Source organism: Channa argus, unplaced genomic scaffold (genome assembly GCF_033026475.1).
Source record: "Channa argus isolate prfri unplaced genomic scaffold, Channa argus male v1.0 Contig037, whole genome shotgun sequence".
Classification (NCBI taxonomy): Eukaryota; Metazoa; Chordata; class Actinopteri; order Anabantiformes; family Channidae; genus Channa; species Channa argus.
Window position 1 is genome coordinate 372,375 of NW_027125256.1, and position 11,419 is coordinate 383,793.

An 11,419-nucleotide genomic window follows, 5' to 3' on the forward strand; every position below is an offset into this window, starting at 1 on the left:
TTCCGTTAAAGGGAGTTTTTCCTCTCCACTGTTGCCTATGGCTTGCTCCAGGGGGAATTGTTGGGTTCTCTTTATATATCTTTATAATCTTGACTTTATTCTGTAAAGTGCCCTGAGATGACTTTGTTGTGAATTGGCACTATATAAATAAAGTTGAATTGAATTGAACTCACTATATCTACTGCATATGGGGCCATTATTGTGTTACCCAAAGCCAACATGGCATGTCTCACATTATGCTCTGTATAGGAAGCAACTGTTTGGTGGAAGAACTGATGAGTAAAGGTGATTGAGATGCCCCAGTGGCCTAATAGATAAGGCACTGGCCTCCTAAGCCAGGGATTGTGGGTTCAAGTCCCATCTGGGGTGGTTGACAGCAGAGTGGCGCAGCGGAAGCGTGCTGGGCCCATAACCCAGAGGTCGATGGATCGGAACCATCCTCTGCTAACTGTGTTTTGTAAGCTGACTTAGGGCCTTTACAACCTCTTAGTAAAGTGAACCAGATACAGAAAGTACATATTCACCTACTATACAAATCCAGATGCATATCAGCTTGGGAATGCAATTTTTGTATATTTCACATTCTTTTCTCTGCTCTTTCAAATGCTTTCCTCCATCTTACTATACTAACTGCTTTTATTGTCATTATTGTGTTACCCAAAGGGTTCGAGTCCCATCTGGCGTGGTTGAAAGCAGAGTGGTTGAAAGCAGAGTGGTTGAAAGCAGAGTGGTTGAAAGCAGAGTGGTTGAAAGCAGAGTGGTTGAAAGCAGAGTGGTTGAAAGCAGAGTGGTTGAAAGCAGAGTGGCGCAGCGGAAGCGTGCTGGGCCCATAACCCAGAGGTCGATGAATCGAAACCATCCTCTGCTAACTGTGTTTTGTAAGGTGATTTAGGGCCTTTACAATGTCTTAGTAAAATGAACCAGATACAGACAGTACATATTCATCTACTATACAATTCCAGATGCATATGAGCTTGGGAATGCAATTTTTGTATATTTCACAGTCTTTTCTCTGCTCTTTCAAACGCTTTCCTCCATCTTACTATACTAACTGCTTTTATTGTCATTATTGTGTTACCCAAAGGGTTCGAGTCCAATCTGGGGTACAATGCCAGTTTCATATCAGCATGGCAATCTAGTTTCTACGTGTTTCACATCTTTTTCTTTGCACTTTTAAAAATATCCCTTCCACTGTTATGCTGATGATACCCAGCTATATTTATATATGGAACCAGATGAAAATAATCAGTTAATAAAGCTTCAAGCATGCCTACAAGACATAAAGGCCTGGATGTCCCACAATTTTTTACTTTTAAACTCAGACAAAACTGAATTCATAGTATTTGGGCCCAAAAATCTCAGAGATATGATGTCCAACCATATTGTTACACTAGATGGCATAAGCCTGGCCTCCAGTACTACTGCAAGGAACCTTGGAGTTATGTTTGATCAGGATCTGTCCTTTAACTCACATATAAAACAAATCTCTAGAACAGCCTTCTTCCACCTACGGAACATTGCCAAAATTAGGAGCATCCTGTCTCAAAGTGATGCCGAAAAACTGGTCCATGCATTTGTTACCTCTAGGTTTGACTACTGTAATTCCCTACTTTCAGGATGCCCCAGTAACTCCCTAAAGAGCCTGCAATTAATCCAAAATGCTGCAGCAAGAGTGCTGACTGGAACTAGCAAGAGAGATCATATTTCACCTTCACTAGCTTCTCTCCATTGGCTTCCAATTAAATGTAGAATAGAATTTGAAACCCTGCTTCTTACATATAAAGCTCTGAATGGTCAGGCTCCATCATATTTAGAAGACCTCATAGCACCATATCATCCCAGTAGACCACTTTGCTCTCAGAATGCAGGCCTACTTGTGGTTCCCAGAATTTCCAAAAGTAGAATGGGAGGTAGAGCCTTTAGCTATCAAACTCCTCTCTTGTGAAACCAGCTCCCAGTTCAGATTCGGGAAGCAGACAGCCTCTCTACTTTTAAGTCTAGGCTTAAAACCTTCCTTTTTAATAAAGCATATAGTTATTTATAGTTATGCTGCCATAGGCTTAGACTGCTGGGGGACCCACCCCCCAATGCACTGAGCTCCTTTCCTCCTCTTGACCATCTCTCCTCTCCTCTCATCCCGCAATTGTCACCACTGTATGTCATTAACTCTGTGTGTTCTCTCCCGTAGTTGTCTTTGTCATCCTCTGTCCCCTTCTCTCTGTCCCTTTCTGCAGGTGTCCCCCGGCTTTGAAGCTGTGTGTCTTCCAGCGTGAAGCTACTGGTCCTACCAATCTGCCCAATGTTTTGTTGTTGCTTTTTGTTGCTCTGTTCTTTTCCCTCTCCCCTTTCCACTCACCCCAACCGGTCGAGGCAAATGGCCGTCCACCCTGAGCCTGGTTCTGCTGGAGGTTTCTTCCGTTAAAGGGAGTTTTTCCTCTCCACTGTTGCCTATGGCTTGCTCCAGGGGGAATTGTTGGGTTCTCTTTATATATCTTTATAATCTTGACTTTACTCTGTAAAGTGCCCTGAGATGACTTTGTTGTGAATTGGCACTATATAAATAAAGTTGAATTGAATTGAACTCACTATATCTACTGCATATGGGGCCATTATTGTGTTACCCAAAGCCAACATGGCATGTCTCACATTATGCTCTGTATAGGAAGCAACTGTTTGGTGGAAGAACTGATGAGTAAAGGTGATTGAGATGCCCGAGTGGCCTAATGGATAAGGCACTGGCCTCCTAAGCCAGGGATTGTGGGTTCAAGTCCCATCTGGGGTGGTTGACAGCAGAGTGGCGCAGCGGAAGCGTGCTGGGCCCATAACCCAGAGGTCGATGGATCGGAACCATCCTCTGCTAACTGTGTTTTGTAAGCTGACTTAGGGCCTTTACAACCTCTTAGTAAAGTGAACCAGATACAGAAAGTACATATTCACCTACTATACAATTCCAGATGCATATCCGCTTGGGAATGCAATTATTGTATATTTCACATTCTTTTCTCTGCTCTTTCAAATGCTTTCCTCCATCTTACTATACTAACTGCTTTTATTGTCATTATTGTGCTACCCAAAGGGTTCGAGTCCAATCTGGGGTACAATGCCAGTTTCATATCAGCATGGCAATCTAGTTTCTACGTGTTTCACATCTTTTTCTTTGCACTTTTAAAAATTTCCCTTCTACTCACTATATCTACTGCATTTGGGGCCATTATTGTGTTACCCAAAGCCAACATGGCATGTCTCACATTATGCTCTGTCTAGGAAGCAACTGTTTGGTGGAAGAACTGATGAGTAAAGGTGTTTGAGATGCCCCAGTGGCCTAATGGATAAGGCACTGGCGTTGAGTGAGGATTTTTAACTATAAGCTTTATCAAAAAGGAAAGTTTTAAGCCTAGTCTTAAAAGTAGAGAGGGTGTCTGCTCCCCGAATTTGGATTGGAAGCTGGTTCCACAGGAGAGGAGCTTGATAGCTAAAGGCTCTGCCTCCCATTCTACTTTTGCAAACTCTGGGAACCACAAGTAGGCCAGTATTTTGGGATCGAAGTGGTCTAATTGGGCGATACAGGACTATGAGATCTTTTAAATATGATGGAGCTTGACCATTAAGAGCTTTGTATGTAAGGAGGAGGGTTTTGAACTCTATTCTAGATTTTATGGGAAGCCAATGAAGAGAAGCTAGTGAAGGTGAAATATGATCTCTCTTTCCTAATCCAGTCAGCACTCTTGCTGCAGCATTTTGGATTAATTGAAGGCTTTTTAGAGAGTTATTAGGACACCCCAGAAGTAGGGAATTACAGTAGTCCAACCTAGAAGTAACAAATGCATGGACCAGTTTTTCGGCATCACTTTGAGACAGGATGCTTCTAATTTTAGCAATGTTCCGTAGGTGGAAGAAGGCTGTTCTAGACATTTGTCTTTTATGTGACGTAAACGCCAAATCTTGGTCAAAGATAACTCCAAGGTTCCTCACCGTAGTACTAGAGGCCAAAGTTATGTCATCTAGAGTAACTATATTGTTAGACAGCATATTTCTCATGTTTTTAGGCCCAAAGAGGATGATTTCAGTTTTGTCTGAATTTAGAAGTAGGAAATTGTAGGACATCCAGTTCTTTATGTCTTTTAGACATGCTTCAAATTTGACTAATTGGTTAGTATCTTCTGGTTTCACAGATAAATAGAGCTGGGTATCATCTGCATATCAGTGGAAGTTTATGGAATGTTTCCTAATGATTTTGCCTAAAGGTGACATGTAGAGATTAGAAAGTATTGGTCCTAACACAGAGCCCTGTGGAACTCCATAGCTGACTTTGGTGCATAAAGAAGAGTCATCATTAACATGAACAAGTTGGAATCTGTCTGACAGATAAGATTTAAACCAATGTAATGTGGTTCCTTTAATCCCAAATCCATGTTCTAGTCTCTGTAATAAAATGTTGTGGTCAATGGTGTCAAATGCGGCACTAAGGTCTAGTAAGACGAGTACAGACACAAGTCCATTATCTGAAGCCAGGAGAAGATCATTGGAGACTTTTACCAGTGCTGTTTCTGTACTGTGATGAGCTCTAAATCCTGACTGAAAGTCTTCATACAAATTATTCCTGTAAAGGTGATCACATAATTGTTTTGCAACTACTTTTTCAAGGATTTTAGAAATAAACGGGAGATTTGATATTGGTCTATAGTTGGCTAAATCCCCTGGATCAAGACAAGGTTTTTTAAGTAATGGTTTGATTACAGCAACTTTATAGGCCTTTGGTACATAGCCAGTTTCTAAAGATAGGTTAATCAAATCTAATATGAAAGTGTCTATTAAAGGTAGAACATCTTTAAGCAATTTGGTTGGAACAGGGTCTAAAAGACATGTTGTTAGTTTTGAGGAGGCGGTAGTTGAACTTAGCTCAGTGAGATCTATGGGTGAAAAGCAGTCTAAGATGGATTGGGGCCTTATTGAGGATTCTATAGCTGTTGTACATGAAGATCTAGCCGTAATATTTGTAGGGAGGATCTGGTGAATCTTTTCCCTAATGGCTACAATTTTACTAGTAAAGAAAGTCATAAAGTCATTGCTGCTCAAAGTTAAGGGAATACTAGGCTCAACAGAACTATGGCTCTTAGTCAGCCTGGCTACAGTGCTGAACAGAAACCGGGGGTTGTTCTTGTTTTCCTCTATTAATGCGGAATAATATGCTGTTCTGGCATCACGGAGAGCTTTTTTGTATGTTTTTAAACTGTTTTTCCAGGCTAACCGGGATTCTTCTAAATTAGTGGAACGCCACTTCCTCTCTAACTTTCGTGTTGCCTGCTTTAAGCTGTGCATTTGTGAATTGTACCATGGAGGTCGGCTCCTCTGATTCACTGCCTTCTATTTCAAAGGGGCAACTGTATCTAGTATCCTACGCAGTGAGGCGGCAGAATCGTCAACTAAATAATCAATTTGCACAGGAGTAAGATGGCTACTCACCATAGTATTGACACATGGTGGTGAAAAAGATGAAGAAATAATTTCTTTAAATGTATTCACAGCATTTTCAGATAAACATCTGCTGTAGTGGAATTTTTTCCTAACTGCTGTATAGTCCGTTATTGTAAATTCAAATGTTATTAGAAAATGGTCAGACAGAAGAGAATTATGAGGAAATACTATTAAATTATCAGTTTCAATGCCATATGTAAGGACAAGGTCTAACGTGTGACTAAAACAATGAGTGGGTTTATTTACATTTTGGGAAAAACCAATTGAATCTAATAATGAATTAAACGCAGTGCTCAGACAGTTACTGTCAGCATCTACATGAATGTTAAAGTCACCCACTATAATGACTTTATCTGTACTAAGCACTAAATCAGATAGAAAATCAGAAAATTCAATCAAAAACTCTGAATAAGGGACTGGAGGACGGTACACGATAACAAATAATAGTGGTTTTTGAGTTTTCCAGTTTGGGTGTGAAAGGCTAAGAGTAAGACTCTCAAATGAGGTATAACTATGTTTAGGTCTAGGAATTATTGATAAGCTAGAGTGAAATATTGCTGCTACTCCTCCACCTCGGCCTGTGCATCTAGGAACATGATAATTAATATGACTTTGGGGGGTTGACTCATTTAAACTGACATATTCTTCCTGCTGCAACCACGTTTCAGTGAGACAAAATAAACCAATTTGATGATCATTTATCAAGTCATTTACTAACAAAGATTTAGAAGAGAGAGATCTGATGTTTAATAATCCACATTTAAAAGTTTTGGGTTTTGGTTCAGTATGAGCAGTTGTATTACCCAAAGGGTTCGAGTCCAATCTGGTGTGGTTCAAAGCAGAGTGGCGCAGCGGAAGCGTGCTGGGCCCATAACCCAGAGGTCGATGGATCGAAACCATCCTCTGCTAACTGTGTTTTGTAAGCTGACTTAGGGCCTTTACAACCTTTTAGTAAAGTGAACCAGATACAGAAAGTACATATTCACCTACTGTACAATTCCAGATGCATATGAGCTTGGGAATGCAATTTTTGTATATTTCACATTCTTTTCTCTGCTCTTTCAAATGCTTTCCTCCATCTTACTATACTAACTGCTTTTATTGTCATTATTGTGTTACCCAAAGGGTTCGAGTCCCATCTGGGGTGGTTGACAGCAGAGTGGCTCAGCGGAAGCGTGCTGGGCCCATAACCCAAAGGTCGATGGTTCGAAACAATCCTCTGCTAACTGTGTTTTGTAAGCTGACTTAGGGCCTTTACAACCTTTTAGTAAAGTGAACCAGATACAGAAAGTACATATTCACCTACTGTACAATTCCAGATGCATATCAGCTTGGGAATGCAATTTTTGTATATTTCAAATTCCTTTCTCTGCTCTTTTAAATGGTTTACTCCATCTTACTATACTAACTGCTTTTATTGTCATTATTGTGTTACCCAAAGGGTTCGAGTCCAATCTGGGGTACAATGCCAGTTTCATATCAGCATTGGAAACTAGTTTCTATGTGTTTCACATCTTTTTCTTTGCACTTTTAAAAATTTCCCTTCTACTCACTATATCTACTGCATTTGGGGCCATTATTGTGTTACCCAAAGCCAACATGGCATGTCTCACATTATGCTCTGTATAGGAAGCAACTGTTTGGTGGAAGAACTGATGAGTAAAGGTGTTTGAGATGCCCCAGTGGCCTAATGGATAAGGCACTGGCCTCCTAAGCCAATGATTGTGGGTTCAAATCCCATCTGGGGTGGTTGACAGCAGAGTGGTGCAGTGGAAGTGTGCTGGGCCCATAACCCAAAGGTCAATGGCTCGAAACCATCCTCTGCTAACTGTGTTTTGTAAGCTGACTTAGGACCTTTACAACCTTTTAGTAAAGTGAACCAGATACAGAAAGTACATATTCACCTACTATACAAATCCAGATGCATATCAGCTTGGGAATACAATTTTTGTATATTTCACATTCTTTTCTCTGCTCTTTCAAATGCTTTCCTCCATCTTACTATACTAACTGCTTTTATTGTCATTTTTGTGTTACCCAAAGGGTTCGAGTCCCATCTGGCGTGGTTGAAAGCAGAGTGGTTGAAAGCAGAGTGGTTGAAAGCAGAGTGGTTGAAAGCAGAGTGGTTGAAAGCAGAGTGGTTGAAAGCAGAGTGGTTGAAAGCAGAGTGGCGCAGCGGAAGCGTGCTGGGCCCATAACCCAGAGGTCGATGAATCGAAACCATCCTCTGCTAACTGTGTTTTGTAAGGTGATTTAGGGCCTTTACAATGTCTTAGTAAAATGAACCAGATACAGACAGTACATATTCATCTACTATACAATTCCAGATGCATATGAGCTTGGGAATGCAATTTTTGTATATTTCACAGTCTTTTCTCTGCTCTTTCAAACGCTTTCCTCCATCTTACTATACTAACTGCTTTTATTGTCATTATTGTGTTACCCAAAGGGTTCGAGTCCAATCTGGGGTACAATGCCAGTTTCATATCAGCATGGCAATCTAGTTTCTACGTGTTTCACATCTTTTTCTTTGCACTTTTAAAAATATCCCTTCCACTGTTATGCTGATGATACCCAGCTATATTTATATATGGAACCAGATGAAAATAATCAGTTAATAAAGCTTCAAGCATGCCTACAAGACATAAAGGCCTGGATGTCCCACAATTTTTTACTTTTAAACTCAGACAAAACTGAATTCATAGTATTTGGGCCCAAAAATCTCAGAGATATGATGTCCAACCATATTGTTACACTAGATGGCATAAGCCTGGCCTCCAGTACTACTGCAAGGAACCTTGGAGTTATGTTTGATCAGGATCTGTCCTTTAACTCACATATAAAACAAATCTCTAGAACAGCCTTCTTCCACCTACGGAACATTGCCAAAATTAGGAGCATCCTGTCTCAAAGTGATGCCGAAAAACTGGTCCATGCATTTGTTACCTCTAGGTTTGACTACTGTAATTCCCTACTTTCAGGATGCCCCAGTAACTCCCTAAAGAGCCTGCAATTAATCCAAAATGCTGCAGCAAGAGTGCTGACTGGAACTAGCAAGAGAGATCATATTTCACCTTCACTAGCTTCTCTCCATTGGCTTCCAATTAAATGTAGAATAGAATTTGAAACCCTGCTTCTTACATATAAAGCTCTGAATGGTCAGGCTCCATCATATTTAGAAGACCTCATAGCACCATATCATCCCAGTAGACCACTTTGCTCTCAGAATGCAGGCCTACTTGTGGTTCCCAGAATTTCCAAAAGTAGAATGGGAGGTAGAGCCTTTAGCTATCAAGCTCCTCTCTTGTGAAACCAGCTCCCAGTTCAGATTCGGGAAGCAGACAGCCTCTCTACTTTTAAGTCTAGGCTTAAAACCTTCCTTTTTAATAAAGCATATAGTTATTTATAGTTATGCTGCCATAGGCTTAGACTGCTGGGGGACCCACCCCCCAATGCACTGAGCTCCTTTCCTCCTCTTGACCATCTCTCCTCTCCTCTCATCCCGCAATTGTCACCACTGTATGTCATTAACTCTGTGTGTTCTCTCCCGTAGTTGTCTTTGTCATCCTCTGTCCCCTTCTCTCTGTCCCTTTCTGCAGGTGTCCCCCGGCTTTGAAGCTGTGTGTCTTCCAGCGTGAAGCTACTGGTCCTACCAATCTGCCCAATGTTTTGTTGTTGCTTTTTGTTGCTCTGTTCTTTTCCCTCTCCCCTTTCCACTCACCCCAACCGGTCGAGGCAAATGGCCGTCCACCCTGAGCCTGGTTCTGCTGGAGGTTTCTTCCGTTAAAGGGAGTTTTTCCTCTCCACTGTTGCCTATGGCTTGCTCCAGGGGGAATTGTTGGGTTCTCTTTATATATCTTTATAATCTTGACTTTATTCTGTAAAGTGCCCTGAGATGACTTTGTTGTGAATTGGCACTATATAAATAAAGTTGAATTGAATTGAACTCACTATATCTACTGCATATGGGGCCATTATTGTGTTACCCAAAGCCAACATGGCATGTCTCACATTATGCTCTGTATAGGAAGCAACTGTTTGGTGGAAGAACTGATGAGTAAAGGTGATTGAGATGCCCCAGTGGCCTAATGGATAAGGCACTGGCCTCCTAAGCCAGGGATTGTGGGTTCAAGTCCCATCTGGGGTGGTTGACAGCAGAGTGGCGCAGCGGAAGCGTGCTGGGCCCATAACCCAGAGGTCGATGGATCGGAACCATCCTCTGCTAACTGTGTTTTGTAAGCTGACTTAGGGCCTTTACAACCTCTTAGTAAAGTGAACCAGATACAGAAAGTACATATTCACCTACTATACAATTCCAGATGCATATCAGCTTGGGAATGCAATTATTGTATATTTCACATTCTTTTCTCTGCTCTTTCAAATGCTTTCCTCCATCTTACTATACTAACTGCTTTTATTGTCATTATTGTGCTACCCAAAGGGTTCGAGTCCAATCTGGGGTACAATGCCAGTTTCATATCAGCATGGCAATCTAGTTTCTACGTGTTTCACATCTTTTTCTTTGCACTTTTAAAAATTTCCCTTCTACTCACTATATCTACTGCATTTGGGGCCATTATTGTGTTACCCAAAGCCAACATGGCATGTCTCACATTATGCTCTGTCTAGGAAGCAACTGTTTGGTGGAAGAACTGATGAGTAAAGGTGTTTGAGAGGCCCCAGTGGCCTAACGGATAAGGCACTGGCCTCCTAAGCCAGGGATTGTCGGTTCAAGTCCCATCTGGGGTGGTTGACAGCAGAGTGGCGCAGCGGAAGCGTGCTGGGCCCATAACCCAGAGGTCGATGGATCGAAACCATCCTCTGCTAACTGCGTTTTGTAAGCTGACTTAGGGCCTTTACAACCTCTTAGTAAAGTGAACCAGATACAGAAAGTACATATTCACCTACTATACAATTCCAGATGCATATCAGCTTGGGAATGCAATTATTGTATATTTCACATTCTTTTCTCTGCTCTTTCAAATGCTTTCCTCCATCTTACTATACTAACTGCTTTTATTGTCATTATTGTGTTACCCAAAGGGTTCGAGTCCAATCTGGGGTACAATGCCAGTTTCATATCAGCATGGCAATCTAGTTTCTACGTGTTTCACATCTTTTTCTTTGCACTTTTAAAAATTTCCCTTCTACTCACTATATCTACTGCATTTGGGGCCATTATTGTGTTACCCAAAGCCAACATGGCATGTCTCACATTATGCTCTGTCTAGGAAGCAACTGTTTGGTGGAAGAACTGATGAGTAAAGGTGTTTGAGAGGCCCCAGTGGCCTAATGGATAAGGCACTGGCCTCCTAAGCCAGGGATTGTGGGTTCAAGTCCCATCTGGGGTGGTTGACAGCAGAGTGGCGCAGCGGAAGCGTGCTGGGCCCATAACCCAGAGGTCGATGGATCGAAACCATCCTCTGCTAACTGTGTTTTGTAAGCTGACTTAGGGCCTTTGCAACTTTTTAGTAAAGTGAACCAGATACAGAATGTACATATTCACCTACTGTACAATTCCAGATGCATATCAGCTTGGGAATGCAATTTTTGTATATTTCACATTCTTTTCTCTGCTCTTTCAAATGCTTTCCTCAATCTTACTATACTAACTGCTTTTATTGTCATTATTGTGTTACCCAAAGGGTTCGAGTCCAATCTGGTTTGGTTGAAAGCAGAGTGGCGCAGCAGAAGTGTGCTGGGCCCATAACCCAGAGGTCGATGGATCGAATCCATCCTCTGCTAACTGTGTTTTGTAAAGTGATTTAGAGCCTTTACAATGTCTTAGTAAAATGAACCAGATACAGACAGTACATATTCATCTACTGTACAATTCCAGATGCATATCAGCTTGGGAATGCAATTTTTGTATATTTCAAATTCCTTTCTCTGCTCTTTCAAATGCTTTCGTCCATCTTACTATACTAACTGCTTTTATTGTCAT

At 41.4% G+C, this 11,419-nt stretch overlaps 5 non-coding genes across 5 annotated transcripts; all 5 read left to right on the plus strand.

Annotated features, from left to right (window-relative positions):
• Nucleotides 1-296: 296 nt before the first annotated feature.
• trnar-ccu (transfer RNA arginine (anticodon CCU)) lies at nt 297-369 on the plus strand. Its single transcript has one exon. It is a non-coding gene; the product is annotated as a tRNA-Arg (tRNA).
• Nucleotides 370-2,709: 2,340 nt separating this feature from the next.
• On the plus strand, nt 2,710-2,782 carry trnar-ccu (transfer RNA arginine (anticodon CCU)). The gene has a single exon. It is a non-coding gene; the product is annotated as a tRNA-Arg (tRNA).
• A 4,369-nt stretch (nt 2,783-7,151) lies between these two features.
• On the plus strand, nt 7,152-7,224 carry trnar-ccu (transfer RNA arginine (anticodon CCU)). The gene has a single exon. It is a non-coding gene; the product is annotated as a tRNA-Arg (tRNA).
• A 2,325-nt stretch (nt 7,225-9,549) lies between these two features.
• On the plus strand, nt 9,550-9,622 carry trnar-ccu (transfer RNA arginine (anticodon CCU)). Its single transcript has one exon. It is a non-coding gene; the product is annotated as a tRNA-Arg (tRNA).
• Nucleotides 9,623-10,753: 1,131 nt separating this feature from the next.
• trnar-ccu (transfer RNA arginine (anticodon CCU)) lies at nt 10,754-10,826 on the plus strand. Its single transcript has one exon. It is a non-coding gene; the product is annotated as a tRNA-Arg (tRNA).
• Nucleotides 10,827-11,419: the final 593 nt, after the last annotated feature.